Source organism: Gymnodraco acuticeps, unplaced genomic scaffold, assembly GCF_902827175.1.
Source record: "Gymnodraco acuticeps unplaced genomic scaffold, fGymAcu1.1, whole genome shotgun sequence".
Taxonomy (NCBI): Eukaryota; Metazoa; Chordata; class Actinopteri; order Perciformes; family Bathydraconidae; genus Gymnodraco; species Gymnodraco acuticeps.
The window spans coordinates 3,903,727-3,927,956 of NW_022990021.1; the positions used below are offsets into that span (position 1 = coordinate 3,903,727).

Consider the following 24,230-nt stretch of genomic DNA (forward strand, 5'->3'; position numbering starts at 1 on the left):
CTGGCTTGAAACTATATGCCAGTCTTTGTTTCATGCAAAAAGACCCAATAAACACGGGCATACGATGATATAAAGTTAATACAGATATATTTTAGAAGTATGAATAATGGAAGCACATATTTTAATATCTTCGCCGTATTTTATCATTTTACGAAACGGAAAATACTGGAAACTGTAGATTCTGCTCAACAGGATGTATTTACCAGGGAGGGGGTGAGGTAATCAGGTAAACGGAGTGATACGAAACGAGTCGAAGGCCCAATCCCAAACCACTCCCTCGACCCTCCCCCTCCGTGACGGAGTGAACTCCGTCTGTAGGCACACTCACAGCTGAATGAAGTTCCCTCCATTAAGGGTTAAGGGTAAAAATACAGCGGCAAGCTTTGGGACGGCCTCCCCTCTCTCCGCAGGAAACGGAAACGGACGTCATGGTGTCCAACTCACATCTCCATCTGTCGGCTGCATTGACCTGCGTTGCTATCCGTCGCCTGTTAGCGGGTGCAATGGCAAGATCCAACAGAAGGCGCAGAAGGTTGAGGCGCATTTTAGCGATGTGCCAGTGGCAGGTAAACATTTCAATATTGCTAATACAACAATTATCTTCACTTTATTTCTTATATAGTAGCCTATGAACTTTGTATGTGTAATACAAATAGATATTTAGATATATTGTGATATACATTCATTTATTCTTTCCTTATAAGCTATACGTGTATATCTGTATAGTGTATGTAGAATTCCAACACAGAGAAATGTTGTCAGTAGTTTATAGAATAAAAAAGGAAAGGTTAATTTGACTTGGTCTCAGAATTGTGTGTGTGTGTGTGTGTGTGTGTGTGTGTGTGTGTGTGTGTGTGTGTGTGTGTGTGTGTGTGTGTGTGTGTGTGTGTGTGTGTGTGTGTGTGTGTGTGTGTGTGTGTGTGTGTGTGTGTGTGTGTGTGTGTGTGAGTGTGTGTGTGTTCAAAGCGCTGGAGGTCAGTCCAAGCTTTGCCCCTGTCATCATTGCATGTTGTGCATTTCTGTGCATAGACATGAACGATGTCCTTGAGGATGCTGAAGCCTTCCCCGCTGAAGATGGGGACCAGAGTCCTCCCCCTGCCGCAGCATGTGGACAGGAAAGTCCTGGACACCACCTAAGGAACAGGATTGCTGCACAACTCTCTGCTCCTGTCCAAATGGCACCACACCAGAGAGCACGATTACATCGAATGAACTTTGTTTTTTTTTGGAAAAACGTGGTTGTCTGTTAACTTGTGTTTTTGAAATGATGTGCACACATACCTGATTAATTTTGTTTGTTTTAGTGAGCTCCACTTCTCACTTTAGAGAAAAGAGGTGAAATAAAATAAACCTGTGCACCGTTGATTTCAAACTTGGTTTTCCTGAATTGTCTTTCTGCATAATCCCAAATTGGAGACAAATGTCCTTACCTCTTGGATCATTCAATCACGAGCACAGAGCACAGGTCTTCTAATACAATCACTTTTGTTTTTGAGTGAAACTCTGCAAATGGTTTGACATGAGCAATTAAGACCGTAAATGTCATGTATATTTTAATGCCTTATACCTATGAAGCGCACAGACATATCTTTATTTAAAATGCTGATATTCAGGGTTAATCTTTAGACTTTGGAAAAAACATTTTAGTTCCGTGCACCACATTACTTTGTGCAAAACCTTTCCTTCTACATTATGAAACCCACACAGAACAATGTAGCCATCTAACAATCAAGCAAACGCAATGTCACCTTCATCACCCGTCTACCTGTATTTACTATAGAATATTGAAGACATGAAGGACAGTACATTAAATTAGGTTTATTGTCTTCCAAATAAATAATACAAGCGAACAAAAATAAGTCTTTTAAGTAACATCAATAATCAAACATAGAAATGGTCAATGGTGGGGGAAAAAAAAATAAATCACATTTTGTCGACCATTTTTTCGAACAGGGTTAGAAATTTCTCTGAGTGCTGCATTATTTGTCTGTGGCGTTCGTCCTCTTTTTCTGCCTCGCGTTCTAGGCACTCCAGCACTCCCATAGCACCTTTTCTTTTTTTGGGGGGGGGCTGCTGGGTGGTTCCAGCCTCAGACAGTGATGAGGGTGGTGAGGGGTCTGGATCATCAGCCACATTTGGGGGGGGGAAGGAAGAGGAGCAGGAAGCAGCCTCCGGATCGAAGAGGATTGTGGGGTTTGCCAAGGCTGAGGCAACAAGGACAGGAGGACTAATTGAAGGCCTTGCACCTATGGCCTCATCCATGGCCATGAAGAAGGGCCATGTTGCAGGGGTTTATTCCCCCTGATCAGTCCCTGTTCCAGTCCTTGGCCTTTTAAGTTCCTATTGCAAACAAATGCATGTTAGAAATCTTTGTTCAGCTTTTTCAAAAACAAACATGTTTTACAATAACAATACACCATTTACCTTGTATTTCTTTTTTAGGTTCTCCCATTTCTTGGAGGCCTGTTTGTGAGACACATGTTGCCCAAGGTCCAGTTCCTTAATGATTGACCTGTTATCATAGAATATTTAAACAATATATATTGGTGTTAAGGCAATGACCCACTGTGCACATTCATTACTTTCATTGCACAAAATATGAATTGAGTGCATAACTCACTCCCATGCTTCTTTGGCAGCATTGCGTTTTTTGCAAAACAGGTCGTCCTTGTCCATCCTTAATGCAATAAGTGCCTTGGTTTTTACCACAGTCCCTGAAATTACAAATCACACTTAAGTTTAAACCGATTTCGTAAGTGAATGGATACATAAATTGACACGTGTGTTGTTAGTTTGATTCCGATTTAGATTTGTACATCTTCAAAATAAAAATCTAATGTAATCTTGGCAAATCAAATTAACACGTGTAGATTTATAAATACATGTTCACAAAGGCATGTTTTAGTTAAGGCAACGTATTATTTATCGTTTAAAAAAATAACCACATGGAACTCACATTTGTATGACGTTGTTTCCTCCATGCCCGAAAAACGGTTGCACACCTGTGGAGTGAGATTATCAAGCCTGCATCCATGCAAACTCGCTGTCGGAGGCTTTTATAACCCACTACGCCTCCGCCCTGATTGCTTTGGGCCAGCCCTCAATATGGCGGACCCTTCGCGTGAACGCGCAAACGGAGGGGTAGGGTGTAGGGGTAGGGTGTAGGGGGCGGTTTGGGAATGGGCCGAAAAGAGACGAAGAGAGACGAAGAGAGACGGCGGGAGACTGCGATTGAAGTAAAGTGACAGACAAACATTGAGAATTTAGATATAGTTAGATAGATTTAGAGTTTTGAAGATTCAACTATGATGAAGAGAACTCTGAACGTGAGTCAAGCTTTAAGCTTGTTTTTTGACATGGAGGAGGAGGCATCTGTGATGTTGCCCTCTGTGTTGTAGTTGACAGAAACCGCTTTGAAGCGTGGCACAGATAAATACAGAAAAAACTGATTTTTGTACATAATGTGTATATATATATTTGTATTATATTTATAATAACACTTTTGCCTTATCAGAATGAAATCCCATGCTACCTCAATCAAACTTTCACATTATCATAGTGACATCCCATGTATATATTTCCAGCTTTTAAATGGTTTCGTTGTGTATGTTTGTGTTACATATGAAAAATAATATCATTTTCAAAATCTGTTTTTACGTTTTTTTTGTGTGATTTTGGGTCCAAAATGTTCATATAGTAGAAGATCACTGCTCTAAACAAAGTCAAAAATCCTACATCCAAACGAAATAAATATAATAAATTATGATGAATACGTTAAGTCTTGTTCATTGTTTTTCACTTGTATTAAATGTTTGATATTTCCGGTGGAAATGGTGGACTATCGGACATTCAAAATGCAGCATATTTTCACTCTTACACACATATATTCTCCTTTTACATACATACATTTTCACTCTTAAACACATATATTCTCCTTTTACATATATACATTTTCACTCTTACACACATATATTCTCCTTTTACATACATACATGTTCACTCTCACACACGTATATATACTCACACATTCATACATTTTGCTCTCATATTATCATATTTCAATGCACACATTCATATATTGTCACTCACACATTCATGCATTTTGTTCTCATATTCATATAATGTAATGCTCATATTTATACATTTTGCTCTCATGCGAAATCTACTAAAACAAAGTATGTCATGGTAGTGGTCAGCTGTTAAACACAAAAGTGTATCTTAAGGGCTGTAAATATAATAAGCCTGTTGTCAATTTTAGACACAGGCTTATTATATTTACAGCTGTGAAGGTAAACTTCTGTTGTTGCAATGTTGAGGTAGAATGAAGGAGTCTGGAACCGTTGTTAGCCAAAAGCACTGAAGAGTTTTATTGATCACAGTACAGACAATAACGGCCGGGGAGATCACTTAGTTGCACACCGTCCCGTGTTTCACCAGCGATCTCTGAACCAAAAGACACAAAACATCTAACCAACACGAGGAGAGGCGGGCTTCCAGAAAGCCCGCGTATAATCAATAGCCGATGCAAGACAATGATCTGCTTGTCTCAAAGAGATCCTGCCAGATCTCAAACCCCCCCACGGATATCGGAGAAGCGTTTGACCTGTGACCTCAACCTACAGAGAAGTCTCTGACTGACTACAAGCAGATGTTTGCAGTATCACAGACTCTAAGGAACCATAAAAGACTCTATAAACAGATCAGATGAAAATATTCTCTTACAGATTCACTCTTTTTATCAATCTATTGATAACCAATTAACATTAGTCTAAGAATATTTCAGTCAATACTTAAAATCAATAGGCGTCCTCAGAGTTGGGTGGGCTCAGATACATTCATTACATTAAAAATAGAACAAGATTGAAAAACACTTCAATCACCATGATTGAACACAGTCAATCATAATAAAAATCATCTCTCTTCAGTGCTTGGCATTTTTGTCAAAAGGTACAATAATAAACACATGGGGTACAAAATATTATAGCAAAATATATGTTTCAAAAATAAGATCTTTTATCATTTATCACTCAGTTAATCTCATTCATCAAACACAGATTCTAAATCAGCTTACATCTTAAAGATTTACTTTAAGGCAATTACTTATTAAAAAACACAATTAGAATTTAGGATTATAAGAAATCAATTGAGGTATAATTTAGGATTATGAGAAATCCAATTGAGGTATAAATCAGAATCATGAGAGATCCAGCTAAGGTTCCTAGTTTAAGGTATAAATTCGCAGTGATGAATCGATCAATCTGTAAACTGTAAAGTTACAGTGTCCTCAATCTTTAACATTACTTTACGTTTACTTCATTACGCTTTATTCAAGAGTAAGGCACTTAGTAATACATTTATTTCATTCAAATACACTTGTTCAAAATCTGAAAAGGAAAATCAGACATTTTATTTGTATCACAACCTGCAAAGGAAAAATCAGACATTTGTCCTTTAATCCAGTGTATCAACTGTAATCAATTATCAAAACATCTGTTCTTTATTCAGAATATCAACTTTAAACAACATCTCAATCGCTGAATGGAGGTACCCACGGGTCGGAGATCACGATGGAGACCCAGGGGTCCGGAAGCTCGGCATTGTACATTAATATTGTGTCCTGTACAGTTGAATGTCCAACTAGCCTTTGTGGGGCCTGGAGGGCAGTCTTGGCAACCCTTCGTATGGCTAATTTAACTACAGTGATCAAACAGATCACTAGGATTAGCACAACCAAGATAAACACTGAAACAGTAACAACAAATGTAACCAGCCCCGCTCCCCAAGATCCAAAAGTTCCACTTAATTCCCCAAATGTAAACCCATGAGTTTCATGCAATTCTTTTATTCCCCTGGCAGTATCATGAGCCATGTCCATAACTTCAGGTGTGGCATCAGATATGAAAGAACAGCACTCACTTCCTATCACCTTGCATGTTCCTCCTTGGGCAGCTAAGAGGAGGTCAAGCGCCATACGATTCTGTAGTGCTACTGTCCTAACTTCCTGCAATTCTTTGTGTTCAGCTAACATCGCTGTGTTCGATACATTTAAATGATGTTCCACCACTTTAGACAATGCGACAATTTCCTGCTGAGTAACATAAATACCGTACCAAGGCAAGAATAGGCTAGCTATCTGTTGTCTTTGTGTAATTGACCTGCTGTTCCTGTGTAGAGAGGGAAGTATTGCTGCAATCTCAGTAGCCTCTACTTTACGGATTAAAGGGATTAGGTAGGCTAGATAACAGGTACCATAAAAAACATCATATGGCACACATCCATAGGCCCGGTCCCCACAAACTAAGAAAACTCTCTGTGGGAGGGGAATTTTGGCTATATGTACTCTCACTATGGCATTACAGTCGCTGTGTCCCACATCAGGAGAGGTGTGAGATCCTACTGCATTCTGGAAACAGATGGACACATTCTTCCATTCATGTACAACAATTGGGGGGACATATACTGAGCAGTCACGTGTAGGGGGCTTGCCTAAGGGTATTGGCTGCGTACAGTCATGTATTTTAACCTCAACGGAGTCCACTGTCCTAGAGCCGAACCAGGGCACCACTGTTACCAACGCTTCCACTAACAAAGCGGGTGTGTGTGGTTGCATTGTACATGTTGGACTTGTAAAGTTAGCTGAACAATTAGTCTGAGCTAGAGCTAACTGGAATCTATATTCAAAAGCTAGGTTAACGTATTTCTTCATATATATTAATTTTAAAAACATCAAACGTTTGAAACCGTCAGGCAGGTAATCTTTATTTACTGTATCAACAATGAGAGAGACTAAGCCCTTGTACTGTAAAGGTTTTTCAGAGTCTATTGGGTAGGAAGGAGTGTAACAATCCCCAGCCTCATCGCTAATTCTAGATGCTATGTCATTCCAGTTTACTAAACCGTAATCAGCTTTTGTGAAAGGAATTGGGCTAAACATAGGAGAATGCATTGATTCTGGCATATTTTGGCACAACCAACAGTTGCTAACATTACGTTCATGTGCATAGTCTAACATTAAACTTACTGCAGAATTAGTTTTAGTTTGTTTATAAGGAGTAATTAAGGCCTTTTTTGAAGAATCTACCTCGCCTCCTGATTGTTTAAGTGGAGTAGATGGAACATTTGTTTTGCTATTTGGTCCAGTAACTGTGCATGCAGTATCACCTAGATTGGGAATGCGGTAATCTGGCTTCCACACTGTACATTTTACCTCCTTCCTTATCAGTGCCTCGAACTGTTCTATCGTGCTACACCACAGTTCTGGGGGCATTTCTTCGATGGTGTTAAGAACCATCCTTACCCCCTCTGGTGCGACCCTGAACCAAGAGTACTGGTTTTCTGGATATAACTCCCATGTTGAGTAAACTGAGAACACAGGAAACACAATAATACAGTTAGATGAGTCACATATTGAACTTGGGCAGTTAACGGCAATAGTCTCTGACTTATGATCAGGGAGGGAGACAATCCTCCTTATTCTCCCTCCTTTTCTCTCTCTTTGTGTCTCTTGCACCATACTGAGTGTCTGTACCTGTCCTTGTCGCTAGGCACTTCTTTGCCCGTTGGTGTTGTTTTGCCCTCAGGGTCTGGACCCTGAGTGGTCAAGTCGTCTGCGCTCTTAGATAAGAGCACCTTATTTTCTCCCTCAGATGGGCGAGGTCCCTCGCCACCTGTCGTTGGGATTGTCACAGCTTCATCTAGCAGGGCGTTCTTGGCCAGGTACAGTAAACCCAGAATGACGATGATGGTGACTGCCTTCACACGCCAGCATCCAGTAGAGGAGAGAGACGACATCTTGAAGCGTGAATCCACTCCGCTCTACCTTGTACTCTCAGGGCTGTTCTGGTCACTATTAATACCTGGAAAGGACCTTTCCACCTGGGAGACAAAGAATCTTTTTCAAGCGATTTGATTAGTACATTATCACCAATCTGAAAAGGGTGGGTGGGCTCCTCACCAGGCTGTCAGCCACCTGCCTGTGAAACTTTCTCAACATGTCAGTTAGATATTTGACATAGTTAGTCATGTAATCCTCTGTCCACAAAAGAGTGAGTCTGTGGGGCATTACTGGAGGACTAGATCCTGTGAACATTGGCCTTCCCATCAATACTTCGTGTGGGCTAAGCCCTGTCGTTGCATTTGGTGAGTTTCTGATTGAGCACAGAACTAGCGGCAGCGCGTCTACCCATTTTAGTCCTGTGGTCAACATTGTTTTTTACATTACATTACATTACATTACATTGCATTTAGCTGACGCTTTTGTCCAAAGCGACTTACAATAAGTACATTCGACCAGGAAGACACAACCTTGAAGAAAACAGAATCATATAAGTATATCAGGTTTCATAGAGCCAAACATTTCAAGTGCTACTCAACTGGCTTTAGGTAATCCAGTCCTTTATTAGTATAAAAGTGCTTCGTTAATTGTTCTAACGCTCGAAGTGGAGTCGAAAGAGATGAGTTTTCAGTTTGCGCCGGAAGATGTGCAAGCTATCTGCCGTCCTGATGTCAATGGGGAGCTCATTCCACCATCTTGGAGCCAGGATAGCAAACTCACGTGTTTTCGCCGATGGGAACTTGGGTCCCCCTCGCAGCGAGGGCGCAACGAGTCGTTTGGCTGATGCAGAGCGTAGTGCACGCGCTGGGGTGTACGGTTTAACCATGTCCTGGATGTAGGAAGGGCCAGATCCATTCGCAGCACGGTAAGCAAGTACCAGTGTCTTGAAGTGGATTCTAGCAGTTACCGGAAGCCAGTGAAGGGAGCGGAGGAGCGGAGTGGTGTGGGAGAATTTAGGAAGGTTGAAAACCAGACGAGCCGCTGCATTCTGGATGAGCTGCAGAGGTCGGATGGCACATGCAGGTAGACCAGCCAGTTTTAGTGAGTTTTTCCTTTATAGTCAAGTTCATTCTCTCAACCTGGCCTGAGCTCTGTGGATGATAGGGAACATGCAATTGCCATTTGAACCCTAACACTGTAGCTAGACTCTGGGTTATCTTAGAAATGAATGCTGGACCTCTGTCACTGTTAATCCCTGCTGGAACACCAAATCTAGGGACAACATCTTTGAGAAGACACTTTACAACTGTTCTGGCGTCTTCTTTTCTGGTAGGGTAGGCCTCTACCCATTTGGAGAACTGGCACACTATTACCAAAAGATATTTGAATCCTTGGCATGGTGGCATGTGCGAAAAGTCAATTTGCATATTTACAAAGGGCCCCGAGGGGGGCGGTAAATGTTCATGCTGAACTGGACCTTTTCTTCTTCTTGTCTGCTGGCATATCATGCATCTATCTACAAGGGTCTGTGTAGCTAGTGTAATGCCTGGAGCAAACCATTGTGACTTTATAATCCCATTCATCCCTCCTTTTCCTACATGTGATTTGCCATGTGCAACATGTGCCAAAACATGGAGGAATGAACGGGGACAGACCATCCGGCCGTCTGGGTGGAGCCACAAGCTGGACTCAGCGTCAAGTGTACAACCTCGTCTTAGCCATAAATCTTTCTCCCTAACATCAGCGCGGGCTTGCATGTCCGCGACATCATTAAAGGAAGGCAAACAAATGGTTTCTGCGGGTTGTGTCGAGGGGCATTGGAGCACCATAGAAGAGGAGGAAACTGCTGCTTGTTTAGCCGCGGTGTCGGCTAACGCATTTCCACGCGAAATAGGATCATTAGAATTTGTGTGAGCAGCACATTTAACTACTGCTAGCTGTGCAGGGAGCAGGATAGCGTCTAATAGCTCAGCTACTAACGCATGATGTTGAATAGGCTTACCAGCCGATGTTAAGAAACCGCGCATTTTCCACAAGACACCAAAATCATGGCACACACCAAATGCATACCTGGAGTCTGTGAAAATGGTTGCAACTCTACCTTCAGCCAAAATACACGCCCTGAGCAGAGCATACAACTCTGCAGCCTGAGCTGACGTGCCATTTGGCAAGGCTCGGCTTTCTAAAACTTCCCAGTCATTCACAACAGCGTAGCCTGCTAAGTGTACTGTGTCAGACGGCCTGCTCGCAGACCCGTCTGTGTACAGAATCATATCTGAATTAGGGATAGGGGTTTGCAACATATCAGCTCTGGGGGAGGAAGACATGTCAATCGTTGTGACGCAGTCATGTGTTATTTCAAAATCTGGAATTGGCACCAGTGTAGCTGGGTTTAGGGGGGGGGAATGTTTAAGAGTGATGTGTGGACTTGAAAGAATTACAGCTTCATAACCAGATCGCCTTGCTGCCGTCATATGCTGAGTAGCAGAGGTGTTCAGAATATGCAAAACTGCATGTGGGACATGTACTACACAGTCACTGGCCAGTACAATGGGAGAGGATTGTTTTACCACTATCGCCACTGCGGCCACAGCCCGCAGGCATGAAGGCATACCAAGCACCACAGGGGAGAGTCGAGATGAGTAGTATGCAACAGGCCGGAAATTAGAGCCATGCTTCTGCACCAAGATGCCCGTTGCAAAGCCCCCTTTCTCATGGACGTGCAGGTGAAACGGCTGATGGTAGTCACGGAGCCCCAGGGCAGGAGCAGATGTGAGGGCCTGCTTTAAGTCCTGAAAGGCAGTGTGCATGTCCTCAGACCACTGAACAATGTTAGGGGCAGCCTGCAGAGTGGCAGCACGCAGGACAGAATCCATCGCAGCATACTCAAAAATCCAGTGTCTGCAATAATTTGCCATGCCCAAGAAGGAAAGCATGTCCTTCTTTGTGCGAGGTGGTGGTACTTTGTTCAACAGACAAATCCTTGCTGGCGAGAGGAGACGGTGTCCATCCCTCAGAATGTGACCCAAATACGTGACCTCAGTCTGGCAGTATTGCAACTTGGCCAGGGATGCTCTGTGTCCGCATTCAGAAAGTCTTTTCATGAGCAGAATGGAGTCGATGCGACAGGCGTCTTTATTGGGAGAAGCTAACAACAGGTCATCTGCTTACTGAAGCAAGGCACTACCTCCTGTCAGGACCAAAGTGTCCAGATCTCTCCTCACAGCTGCTGCGTACACAGTAGGCGACTCAACAAACCCCTGTGGGAGGCGCGTGTATGTGATTTGTTTACCTTTAAAAGTAAATGCAAACAGATACTGGCTGTCTGGATGCAGAGGAACAGAGACAAATGCTGAACATAAATCAATCACTGTGTAGTACTTAGAGTCCGGGGGCAGAGAAGCTAAAATCGAATTGGTGTCCGGCACAATTGGAGCTGTCGGAATGACAATAGCATTAATAGCTTGCAAATCTTGGACAAAGCGCCACTCATCAGGGCGATTGTGTTTAGGTATGGGTAGAATTGGAGTATTACAGGGACTAGTTGTGTAAATTAACACGCCCTGATCAAGCAAAGATTGGATGACTCCCTCAATCCCCAAAATGGCTCTATGGGGCAAATTGTACTGTCTGATAGCTGGCAATCTGGCATTGGCTTTAAGTGTTACTCGATGTGGAGGCGCTGAGGCAACAAAACCAACATGGTTCTTGTGTTTTGCCCATAATGCAGCCGGTACTTCTGAAAAATCTGAGGGGGGGCCATACTCTGTGGGGGGGTTTGGTTGTAAATGAAGGAAAGTGCATTGTGGAAGAGCAATTGGCTCCGCGAGACGCAGCAGGAAATGCTCCCCTCCAAAGTTAATTACGTTAGGCGTGTGTGTGTGTGTGTGTGTGAAAAAAGTGAGGCTTCTAGCTGGGCCTGGCAGCGGGCTGCCATGGCCCCCACCTCTTTTGGGTTACTGCCTGGCGTAACAGCCACCGTTATGTAGGGGAAGCTTTCTTCAACTTGGAGAACCTGCTGGGGTGTTGTGAGTCTGATGGGTAAAACACATCCTTGTCGGGAAATGAACAAATATTGTTCACTTGTCAACCGATCTGATTTGTTGCAAAAACCTCTTACTGATTGCGCGTAGTCATCTGACGGATTAAAGGCTGCTGTGCAATGACAATTCAACACAGGTCGCATAAGAGACATTAAAGACGCACAAACCGGAGAAATGCTAGCAATCTTCTGAATCCCTGTTGTGGAGAAAACAGAAATCATATTGAAATCTGGAAATGACCAACAATAAAGGTTGTCTCGCGATGATTGAATGAATTGGACAGCCTGATAGACCTTACTCTCAGGAATTGTCAAAAACAATCCGTCTGAAGTGCAATGTATTGTTGCCTGCAATTTACATAGTAAGTCCCTGCCCATTAAATTAATAGGACTTCCATCTGAAATAATGAAAGAGTGTTCCACGTTTGATCCATTAATTGAAACATTAGTGTTCTCTGAAATGGGTTCGGACATAGAAATTCCAGCAACACCGATGGTTGTGACAAATTTATTGGTTGCTTCACACACTTTCTCCTTAGTACGCACGGCAGACAAGGTGGCTCCGCTGTCAATCAAAATATCTACAGCCGTACCACTAAAATCAACGGGCATAATTGGATCTTCACGCGGGTTATTGGAAAGGCGAATTGTTGTTGCTTGAATGGGTACATGCTGTGATTCTGACCCTATATCTTCTTGGCACCACTATCTTCTATTAAATCCACTTTGTTGAGCGTTCTGCCCCTGGTTCTGTCCGTCATAACGTGGAGACTGCATTAATGCCAGATGTCCGGACTGCTGGGGAAGGTTGGGGGGAAGTGCGGGCTGGGAGAAGGGGGGCTGGGTGAGGGGGGGCTGTGTGTGCTGCTGGACCCCCCACCGCTTACCACATTGTCCTGCCCAGTGATCGGTTTCTCCGCAAACATGACATGGCATCAACTTTTTGGGATTTTTGTTCTGCTGCTGTCTGCTCTTATTATGATAATCCTGTGATCTCCCCTGATTTTGATACTGCTGTGTGTGGTTTTGTCCCTGCGTTTGATAAGCCTGGGTGTTTTGAGGCAATTGTTGAAGCAGTTGTGAAATTCTGGGAGTAAGAAATATTTGGCTCCTATGCAACGCACGCATTGTGGCGATAGTCGCTTTCCAAGATTTAATTTGCCATTCGGGAGTCGACATCATGTAGGCTTGAGCTGTCTCTGGGATTAAATTATGTAACAAGGTCTGTATGGCAAACAAATCATTACCGTCTCTTTTAATTCCCGCATTATTATCCCACACTGTCATGAAACGCTGGATAAATTCTGGGACATTTTCCGCTGGGTCTTGTACACATGCCGTCACTTGTGAGAAATCTGTGTGAGTTTTAGCGCATGCTTTGATAGCCAATGCGGCGACGTTTTGTATCCACATGTCTCGCGTCTGTGTCGGGGGCCAGTCCCCTGCGGCTGTACACTCAGGAAATTTAAACTCGTCTCTGCACGTGGGCCAATCTGCCTTGTATGTTAAGATTATCAGCTGTTTAACATCATGAACCAAACAGTTATAAACTGAACCAATATTAGTCAACCATGACAGATACTCATCTGGACTTTTAGTGGGACTGGGAGCGTGGTTAGTGACATCAATGACCTCAGCGGGTGTCCAGGGTTTGCAAACTGGAACATCTCCTATCAGAATTTTCGGGGCGGTCACACTTTCTTCAGAATTATTATCCTGAGATGTTTGCTTTGTCGTGTACATTTTACGCTGGACATTATTTGGAAAACTGGTGCCGTACGGTGAACCTGGGTAATCTCGTAAAAGGAGTGGCTGAGTGCGAGGAGTGGGGGTCAATCGCGGACTGCCATGTGAAACATTCCCCTCCCCCGCTGCTGCCCTCTGCTCGGCGTGTGCCGATTCTAATTCTCCATGTTGTCCTATCTGATATCTCAACTTATTTTCATTCATGATAGCTGCAGCTGTTATTAACAGATCATCATCGGAGTTTCTCGCAACGGGATTTGAGAGTTCTGTCGCGGGAATTATTTTCGTACAGAGAGATACAGCCTGCTCTCCGTCCAACAGCCCTGCGTCTGTCAAAATACAAATGAGCTGAGATGGGGTTGGAGTTTTACCTTGTCTTTTAATCCAATCATAAATTATGGATTTTGCAATGTCTGGAACATTCTCACCGTGTCTTTCCCTGAATCTGGACATGTTTTCTGATCTCACATCAAAAGCAGCCTCTAGGCTAAGCAAATGAAAACTGTTTGCACATTGAGAAACTTTATCAATAAGCGCCTTGAGCTCAATGGAGCCTCGCTCGCTGCCAACAGATTTTGCATTTTTCCTTTCTTCATAACCCCGCTTTTCTGCCAAAGTCATCCAGGCTTTCACACATTCTGTCATGTATCCTTGATCCCATGAACAATTTGAATTATCTTCCACCAGTTTAAATGCTTGCCACAACACGGCCATATCAAAACTACCTGTCAGAGGCCAATCAAATCGAATCAATCCTTTCTGATTAATCTGTTGTGAGTGTTCGCAAAGTAACGATGTAAACGGCATAACTTTAGACCAATCCAAAGTTCTTCCGACAATTCCAGACGGCATGTTTGGAGAAAACAAATGCGTGTAGTGGTTTTCTGCAATCGGGTTTTTTTTAAGTGTCTTTGTGCGTGAAATGGCTTTCCTCTTACCAACTGAATCGTTTGTGGAGGCAGTATTACCCATGTTTAACGGTTAGTACAATAAAACAAACACTGCAATTAGACAAACAAACATGTACTCGCAACAAAATCAGTGCCCTGGCCAAAAAAATCATCCAGTTTAATTTAGTCCGAGAATTACGGAACACGTCAACGGGAGCACTGAAATATCTGTTTAATATGGGCTCTTCTCAGCCATATTCAATCTGTTGATGAGCAATAAACGACCTTATTCTCAATCAAAACCACTATGCAAATGTAGTGGTAAAACTGCTCAACCGACCGAGAGCAGCGATTGTTTTAATTAATTCAGTGCTTTTTTAAAAAAAAAAATTTTTAAACAACAGCCAATTCAATAATCCGTTAGTTTATTAAACACAGTGTGAACGTAATATTCTGCCACGACCCTTCCCATTTAATAGCTCAATTTAGTTCTTGAGCTTATGGTGTGATTAACAGAAAATACAAGTCTGTGTTCTTAAACATTACTCGTGTGCCGCTCACCACAGGGGGGAAGGGAATTCGCCCTCCCTCGTGCAGCCTGAGCAGACACCCGAAAACGGATAGGTCTGATTTAAACCCGTTGAAATCTCCAGAATTCGGCAATTTGTTTCAATTACAAATCCTCACATTGCTTTTTTTTTTTAAAAAACAGAGGTTCCACCTTGCTGATGCTTTCCTTAAGGTCTCTCCGAATATTTACAGTGTGTGATTGTCCAGTAATTTAATTCTAGAAACCACACACAGCGGAAATCGTTAAAAGTCGATGTTCCGAGGTTATTTATTAGCCCCAAATATTCTTATTGTTTATACATGAGCTGTGCTTGCTTTTGTTGGCACTTGCCCCAGCAGCATTCACAGGAAGAACCGGCCAAGATAGAAATCCCCTTTTGACACCGATTCCTCAGGTTATGATTAAGCCTTCAGATGTACATAGTGGAGAGACCAAAAAAAATTGCACTCGCGCAGTTTCACAGATAATTTTGATACCGTCAATCACAGAGTCTGGTAAGGCAGTTGTTCAAATAGATTTGAAAAAAAGCACTTACCAGCCTTCTGAAGAAATCTCGGTATCCTGTTCGTAGACGCCAAAATGTGAAGGTAAACTTCTGTTGTTGCAATGTTGAGGTAGAATGAAGGAGTCTGGAATCGGTGTTAGCCAAAAGCACTGAAGAGTTTTATTGATCACAGTACAGACAATAACGGCCGGGGAGATCACTTAGTTGCACACCGTCCCGTGTTTCACCAGCGATCTCTGAACCAAAAGACACAAAACATCTAACCAACACGAGGAGAGGCGGGCTTCCAGAAAGCCCGCGTATAATCAATAGCCGATGCAAGACAATGATCTGCTTGTCTCAAAGAGATCCTGCCAGATCTCAAACCCCCCCACGGATATCGGAGAAGCGTTTGACCTGTGACCTCAACCTACAGAGAAGTCTCTGACTGACTACAAGCAGATGTTTGCAGTATCACAGACTCTAAGGAACCATAAAAGACTCTATAAACAGATCAGATGAAAATATTCTCTTACAGATTCACTCTTTTTATCAATCTATTGATAACCAATTAACATTAGTCTAAGAATATTTCAGTCAATACTTAAAATCAATAGGCGTCCTCAGAGTTGGGTGGGCTCAGATACATTCATTACATTAAAAATAGAACAAGATTGAAAAACACTTCAATCACCATGATTGAACACAGTCAATCATAATAAAAATCATCTCTCTTCAGTGCTTGGCATTTTTGTCAAAAGGTACAATAATAAACACATGGGGTACAAAATATTATAGCAAAATATATGTTTCAAAAATAAGATCTTTTATCATTTATCACTCAGTTAATCTCATTCATCAAACACAGATTCTAAATCAGCTTACATCTTAAAGATTTACTTTAAGGCAATTAGCTGTGGAATGTGACCCTTGGGAGAATTCCTCCACACATTCCGATGGCCAATTCGTTTTAAACAAAGAGTTCGCAACACAGGACAGCATAGGCAACATGGGGGGTGGGGGCTGGTGAACGGTCTGGTCAATGTTTGTAAACACAATCCCCAGGATGTGTCCTAATCAGGAGCCGGGTAAATGAGAGACTGAGGAGCCCCCGAAAAACAGATCCCGAAATAGCTCGTCCTGGTTTCCGCAGCAGATAGGCCTACAGTATGGTGTCTGTTATGTCAGTTATTTTAAATAAAACGTTGAAAACTGAACTTGAAAATTGTTTCCTCTTTTTATTTGATGTATCATTTTCGGGACGGGGAGACGTGTGTGATTAAAAATGTGCAGAAATGTAAAGTGATCTAACTAAGTTCTATTCATATTCTTGACGGGAAGAGCAGTGTAAATGGGTGGCCATATGCATGTACCAAATATTTGTGTAACTGCATCCTGGTAAAATAAAAATATAATGTCTTTGACATTAGCGCTGCTATGCAGCCACCTGTGCCCTGTACCACAAAGCCAGTTCAACAGACCCTGGATATGTTTGAGTTATCTTAACTAACCCTAACAAACGAGATCCCGCTAAACGGTCCTACGGCGCTGGTTATCAACTCGGTAAATCAAGCCAGGGTTTCTCTCTCCAGCTGAGAACGCGTTCACGTGAAAGGGGCGGGGTTAGCTACATTTGACCAATCACAAACAGGGACAAGTGTACTGACAGCGCAGCGTCATACTTCATTAATGAAAAGTAAACTAATATTAGACAAATATGAACTTTAAACATCCATGATGACTTAAACATATAATCCAGGATACAAGCCACATAGTTGCACCTGCAAGGAGAATACAGAACAACTCGTTAAAAAATAAACTACCGAGTGTTTGAAAGCGTACAACAGTTTTATGATACTGCCCCATCTAAAACACGAAGGGATCTGACTTTATTACATTTGAGTTGAGTGTTTCGTCAACTTAATGTGTTGCTTAAAATAATACGTCTGCATACAGTATATGTGACAATGTAACTAAGTGTTGCACGCAGGGGCGTAGCTGGAAATTCTGGGCCCCATGAAAGAATCTATTTGTGGGCCCCCAATCCATGCGAGTGCGCGTTAGCGCGCACGCTAAAAAAAAATTGGCCATTTATTTATTGCATTGCACTAGCTTTTTTGCTGTAGCGGCCGGGTTGCTGCCTTTCTCAGCAGAGTGCTAAAGCCCTACCTGTTACACGCGCAAGTAATTCGAGGAGGCGCGAGTGACAAGTGTTGAGCTATTGGTGGGGACAATTCAGGATTCTTGGATACTGGTGGGGTCATGACCTTGCGTCCACCCCCTAAACGACACGATGAAACCCAACCTCGAAAACCCTGTTGAAGTTAATGAACTGTAATGGACTGCAAGAAATCAACATGCACTGACTATCGACTTTATCTTCTGTCTATTTAATTGAAAATTACACCCAATACAGGAATGAACAAACAAAAAATCTCAACATTCTTTGACTTATTAAATTAAGATTTGAACAACACAAGGACAAAAGTATAAATTAACTGAAGATTTGAACACAATTATAAAACAATAAACTCTCAGGACATGAACACACTTACAGCAAACAATGAAAAATGTAGTGCTAGAGGACTATGCATCAGATAGTAATTGTTCACAATGTGGGCTGTAGCCTGTCAGCTTACTATAGGGAAACTGTCATGTCTAGGAAACTAATAGTGAAAGTGTATTCTTTATGTTAGTTTTGTCATGTCCCTTTGCCCTGTGCTTTATGTTTATTCCCTTAATTAATCATCCCTCTCATTTCAGGCCTCCACGCTCCCCGCCCCCTTCTGTCTCCTGCTTCCTTGATTGTTTTCCCCGCCCTGATTGTTTCCACCTGTGTCCCCTTTACCTGTGTATATATTGTGGTAGCTTCCTCCTGTTCATTGTCAATTCGATGTCTTACTATGACCCACGTTCCTGATTACCTCACGGACTTCCCACGGATCTACCTCATTGATCACTTGCTAGTTTTCCTCGAAAGAGTATATTTGTTTTCCTTGTTTTGATTACTATGCAAAATTCCAGTAAAGTCTTTATTTTTTGAGAACACTATCTGTGTCGTGCAATTGAGTTCATGCCTCAGAGTCTCTCCTTGACAGTACGAACTGACCAAAAAAATGAACTCAGCCGACTCAGACCAGCTAAAGAACGCCATCCGCTCTCAGGACCAACGTCTTGGGCAACAAGAAGAGCAGATGGCCGCCATACAGCACGGAGTGCAGCACCTATCCAACAGCCACGGGGAACTACAATCATCGGTGACAACCCAGGTGAATCTGCTGGCAGCTGAGGTCCAGCGTGTGCTCACTCACCTGAAGGCTACTTCTCCTCCCACGACTCCCCCGGTTCCGGCGGCGACCGGTTCTGATCCCAACCGGTCTACTGAGCCGCACAGTACTTCCATGCGTCTGGCTCCACCCGAAAAATACTCCGGAGACTCGGAGGGCTGCCGGACGTTCATTGTGCAGTGTGAGTTACACTATCACCACCAACCGGCTGCTTTTCCCACGGACAATTCCAAAGTGGCTTTCCTGATCTCCCATCTCTCCGGCCGAGCAGCAGCGTGGGCTACGGCAGAGTGGTCCCGAGGCTCCCCCATCTGCGGGTCTCTGGAAAACTTCATAGACACTATGAGAAAGATCTTCAATCAAACCACGCCGGGCAGGGAAGCAGCTCGGGCTCTGATTAAGCTGAAACAACATCAGCGGAGTGTGGCTGACTACGCCATCGAGTTCCGGACTATGGCAGCCGATAGCGGCTGGAACTCCACTGCATTGTTTGACGCTTTCGTCAGCGGTCTCTCGGATTCCCTACAAGACCAGCTGGCGCCTCTCGATCTGCCCGCTGACTTGGACTCTATCATATCCATGGCAATACGGATAGACAATCGTTTGACGGAGAGGAGAAGGAATAAATCCAAGGATGCGGTTGATCCGCCTCCCCAGAGGAGACGCTCGCCGCTGGATACTTCTTCTTGGAGGCCCCGTCACCCCTCACCGGCGTTCCGGACAACAGCGCCCCCTGGCTCCGTGGAGGAGCCAATGCAGTTGGGCCGCGCCAAGCTTTCGATGGCAGAACGTCAGCGTCGATTAAAGGAGGGTCTGTGCTTCTACTGCGGGCAGCGCGGACATCCACAAGCGGCTTGTCCGGTAAAAGAGGAGACTCACCAATAAAGAGGAGTACGTTGGTGAGCCGGATCTCTTCCTCTGACTTTCCTCCTCGCACCCTGACCCGCATCCAGGTAAACATCAGAGACAATGTGGTTACTCATGGTGCACTCATTGACTCAGGGGCAGACGAAAGTCTGATGGATTGGGGTTTAGTTAAAAAATTGGACATAAAGACTAAACCTCTACCCCAGCCTCTTGAAGCGAGTGCTCTCGATGGGCGGCTGTTGTTTAAAGTGACTCACCAAACAGAGCCTTTAGAAATAAGATGTGATGATAACCATCACGAGACAATGTCATTTCACTTGTTTAATTCAGCCCAACATCCACTCATTTTGGGGTTTCCCTGGTTGAAACTTCATAACCCTCACATTGATTGGCAATCTGGGAGGGTGGAGGGGTGGGGAAAGAATTGCAGAGATCACTGTGTTAAGCAGGTAGCGGAGATTGACAGAAGAGGTAACACTGGGAGGGTTAGGCAGGGAACTATCCCAGAAATATATTTTCCTGATGCTCTTTCAGTCCCTTCCTGCTACCACGATTGAAGTGAAGTATTCAGTAAATCCAAGGCTCTGACTCTTCCGCCTCACCGCCCCTATGACTGTGCTATCGACCTGATTGCTGGGTCTACAATTCCTAAGGGTCGACTATATGCTATTTCAGGACCTGAGAAAGAGGCCATGAAGGACTATATTGATGCCTCCCTCAAAACAGGCCTTATTCGCCCTTCCTCATCACCAGCAGGAGCGGGGTTTTTTTTTTGTTGGGAAAAAGGATGGGTCTCTTAGGCCCTGTATTGACTACTCGCATCTCAATGACATTACGGTTAAAAACCGGTACCCCCTTCCTCTCATCTCGTCAGCCTTCGAGCAGCTTCAGGGAGCCAAGGTTTTCACCAAGTTAGACCTGCGTAATGCTTATCATTTAGTCAGGATCAGGGAGGGTGATGAATGGAAGACGGGTTTCAACACCCCTTCAGGCCACTATGAATACCGTGTAATGCCATTTGGATTATCAAACGCTCCTGCTGTGTTCCAGGCTATGATCAACGACGTGTTGAGGGAGTTTCTGAACCGTTTCGTTTTTGTATATCTGGACGACATTCTGATCTACTCCCCTGACCTTGACACCCATAAACAACATGTCCGCCAGGTTCTACAAGAGCTGCTCAAGAATAGGTTGTTTGTCAAAGCAGAAAAATGCGAATTCCATGTAGAGACAGTCACTTTCTTGGGCTTCATCATTTCGCCAGGTCAGGTTAGGATGGACCCAGAGAAGGTTAGCGCAGTAGCTTGTTGGCCTACCCCTGACTCTCGTAAGAAAGTGCAGCAGTTTTTAGGCTTTGCAAATTTTTACAGACGTTTTGTGCGGAGGTTCAGTGCTATTGCAGCCCCTCTTCATGTCCTCACGTCCCCTCAAGTGCCTTTTTTGTGGTCTCCTCAGGCTGAGGAGGCTTTTTCTCGGCTTAAAGGAATGTTCACCTCTGCTCCCATACTCACCTTGCCGGACACCACTCGTCAGTTTGTGGTAGAAGTGGATGCCTCCAACGAAGGGGTGGGAGCGGTCCTCTCCCAGCGACTACAGAAGGACAACAAACTTCACCCCTGCGCTTTCCTGTCCAGGAAGCTCTCCCCAGCAGAGAGAAATTACGACGTGGGAAACCGTGAGTTGCTGGCCGTGAAGCTGGCACTGGAAGAGTGGAGGCATTGGTTGGAGGGAGCCGAGCATCCTTTCGTGGTTTGGACCGATCACAAAAACTTGGAATATATAAGAAAGGCCAAAAGACTGAACTTCCGCCAGGCTAGGTGGACCTTGTTTTTCAACCGTTTTGACTTTGTTCTTTCCTTCAGGCCGGGGTCTCAGAATGTCAAGCCTGACGCTCTGTCCCGTCTGTTTGACCCTGTGCCTGCAGTCAAGGAGCCGGAACCCATCATCCCATTAAACCGGGTGGTAGGAGCGCTGACTTGGTCAGTAGAGAAGGAGGTAATACGAGCCAATGCTGGAGCTCCTGCACCAAGGGGTTGCCCGCCTAACCGGCTTTTCGTTCAGGAGGCCGAGCGACCACAGGTGATCCACTGGGCTCACACTTCACTGCTCACCTGTCACCCTGGAGTCAAGAGAACTATGTTCATCATAAAACAACGTTTCTGGTGGACATCCATGGAGAAGGAGGTGAAGGAGTATGTGGAGGCGTGCCCTGTCTGCGCTCGAAACAAGACCTCTTCCAGGGCGCGAATAGGACTATTACAACCACTCCCTATTCCCAACAGACCCTGGTCAGAGATCTCCATGGACTTCGTCACTGGCCTGGCCCTCTCTAGAGGTAAAACCACAGTTCTTACGGTAGTGGACTGTTTTTCTAAAATGACACATTTCATTGCTTTGCCCAAGATGCCCTCAGCGAAGGAAACGGCTGAGGTCATGATGCATAATGTGTTTCGGCTTCATGGTTTCCCAAAGGATATTGTCTCCGACCGGGGCCCCCAGTTTGTGTCACGCTTCTGGAAGGAGTTCTGCCGCCTCATCGGTGCCACGGTCAGTCTCTCGTCAGGATACCATCCGGAGTCTAACGGCCAGACAGAGCGCCTAAATCAAGAACTGGAGAGCTGTTTGCGCTGCTTGGTGTCCCAGAATCCATCCTCCTGGAGCGAGCACCTCACCTGGGTTGAGTATGCGCACAACATCCTCCCTACTTCTGCCACGGGCCTGTCCCCATTTCACTGTGTTTATGGCTACCAGCCGCCACTGTTCCCAGCCACGGAGAGGGAGGTCACGGTCCCGTCTGCCCACGCGCTGGTCAGGCGTTGTCGGCGCGTGTGGGCTGCGGCTAGGAAGATCCTCTGCAGGAATTCACAACTGGTGAAAAGAGCAGCAGACCGAAAATGCCGACCAGCTCCTGTATACCAGCCAGGCCAAAAAGTCTGGCTTTCAACACGAGACCTTTCCCTCCACGTACTCTCCCGTAAATTGGCTCCCCGGTTTGTGGGTCCTTTTCCCGTCACCAAGGTCATCAACCCGGTTTCAGTGAGACTACGGCTTCCCAGGTCCATGAAGGTACATCCCACCTTCCATGTAGGGAAACTAAAACCCTTGAAGGAGAGCGCTATGGTTCCCACCGCCAAACCCCCCCCGCCCCCCCGGATGATTGATGGAGGTCCGGTTTACACCGTCAAGAAGATATTGGCTAGTCGGAAAAGGGGTAGAGGGCGACAGCTACTGGTTGACTGGAAGGGTTATGGTCCTGAGGAGCGGATATGGATTCCTTCCCGCTTCGTCATAGATAAAAGCCTCATTGAGGATTTTGACCGCCTCAACTCAGAGGAGCCTGGGCCGTCAGGAGCCGTCCCTAGAAGGGGGGGTACTGCCATGTCTAGGAAACTAATAGTGAAAGTGTATTCTTTATGTTAGTTTTGTCATGTCCCTTTGCCCTGTGCTTTATGTTTATTCCCTTAATTAATCATCCCTCTCATTTCAGGCCTCCACGCTCCCCGCCCCCTTCTGTCTCCTGCGTCCTTGATTGTTTTCCCCGCCCTGATTGTTTCCACCTGTGTCCCCTTTACCTGTGTATATATTGTGGTAGCTTCCTCCTGTTCATTGTCAGTTCGATGTCTTACTATGACCCACGTTCCTGATTACCTCACGGACTTCCCACGGATCTACCTCATTGATCACTTGCTAGTTTTCCTCGAAAGAGTATATTTGTTTTCCTTGTTTTGATTACTGTGCAAAATTCCAGTAAAGTCTTTATTTTTTGAGAACACTATCTGTGTCGTGCAATTGAGTTCATGCCTCAGAGTCTCTCCTTGACAGAAACATCCCACAATCCTGTCATAGACTGGATTTGTATCCCTAAATCCCGAACGCCAATCACCGGACCTTCTTGGTGGCAAAATCTTTTACGAGCTCTTTGAAATCAAGTGACAGAGCCAGCTTGCTTTCAATCGATAACATTGCAAGGCTGTTCAACCTCTCTTGCGATATGGTAGATCTTAAATAGCTCTTGATAAGTTTCAACTTACTAAATGATCTTTCACCACCAGCTACGATAACTGGGAGTGTCAAGAAAATTATGAGGGCAATGCAAACGTCTCCAAAAATGCTCTGGAGTTCCATCTTGTATATTGCCTTCAGTAGATCAAGAGAGCTACAATCAGGGGGGAAAGTGGCAGAAAATATTTTATTGAGATGCCTTATCTCACTCTCAAACTGATCTGTGAGATCCTGTGAGTATTTATCCCTCAGTGGCTGACACACAGAAGCCATGACACTGTCACTCAACTTCCCAATTTTAAGTATGGCAGCAAATTCTTCAACAATATTTGCTGTTGTTTGGAACCGAGTGTCCAAGTCACTTATGATCTGGTCCATGGCAGTGAAAAACACAGTGTTACGGAATGTTGTTTCTGGCCTATCCTCCTGACCTATTCCTTCAGCAGTTTCATCATGAAACCTCTTCCTCCTCCTCTCACGGCAAAGTTCTTTTTTGAAATGAGGTGGAACCTCCATTTCCTTAGCTACCATTGATGCCTCAGACAGAATAGCATCCCATCCATTTCT

General features: G+C 44.3%; 1 long non-coding RNA gene across 1 annotated transcript; it reads left to right on the top strand.

The window, feature by feature from the left end:
- Positions 1-288: 288 nt before the first annotated feature.
- LOC117544782 lies at positions 289-1,372 on the top strand. The gene is made up of 2 exons (XR_004568724.1): positions 289-566; positions 1,030-1,372. It is a non-coding gene; the product is annotated as an uncharacterized LOC117544782 (long non-coding RNA).
- Positions 1,373-24,230: the final 22,858 nt, after the last annotated feature.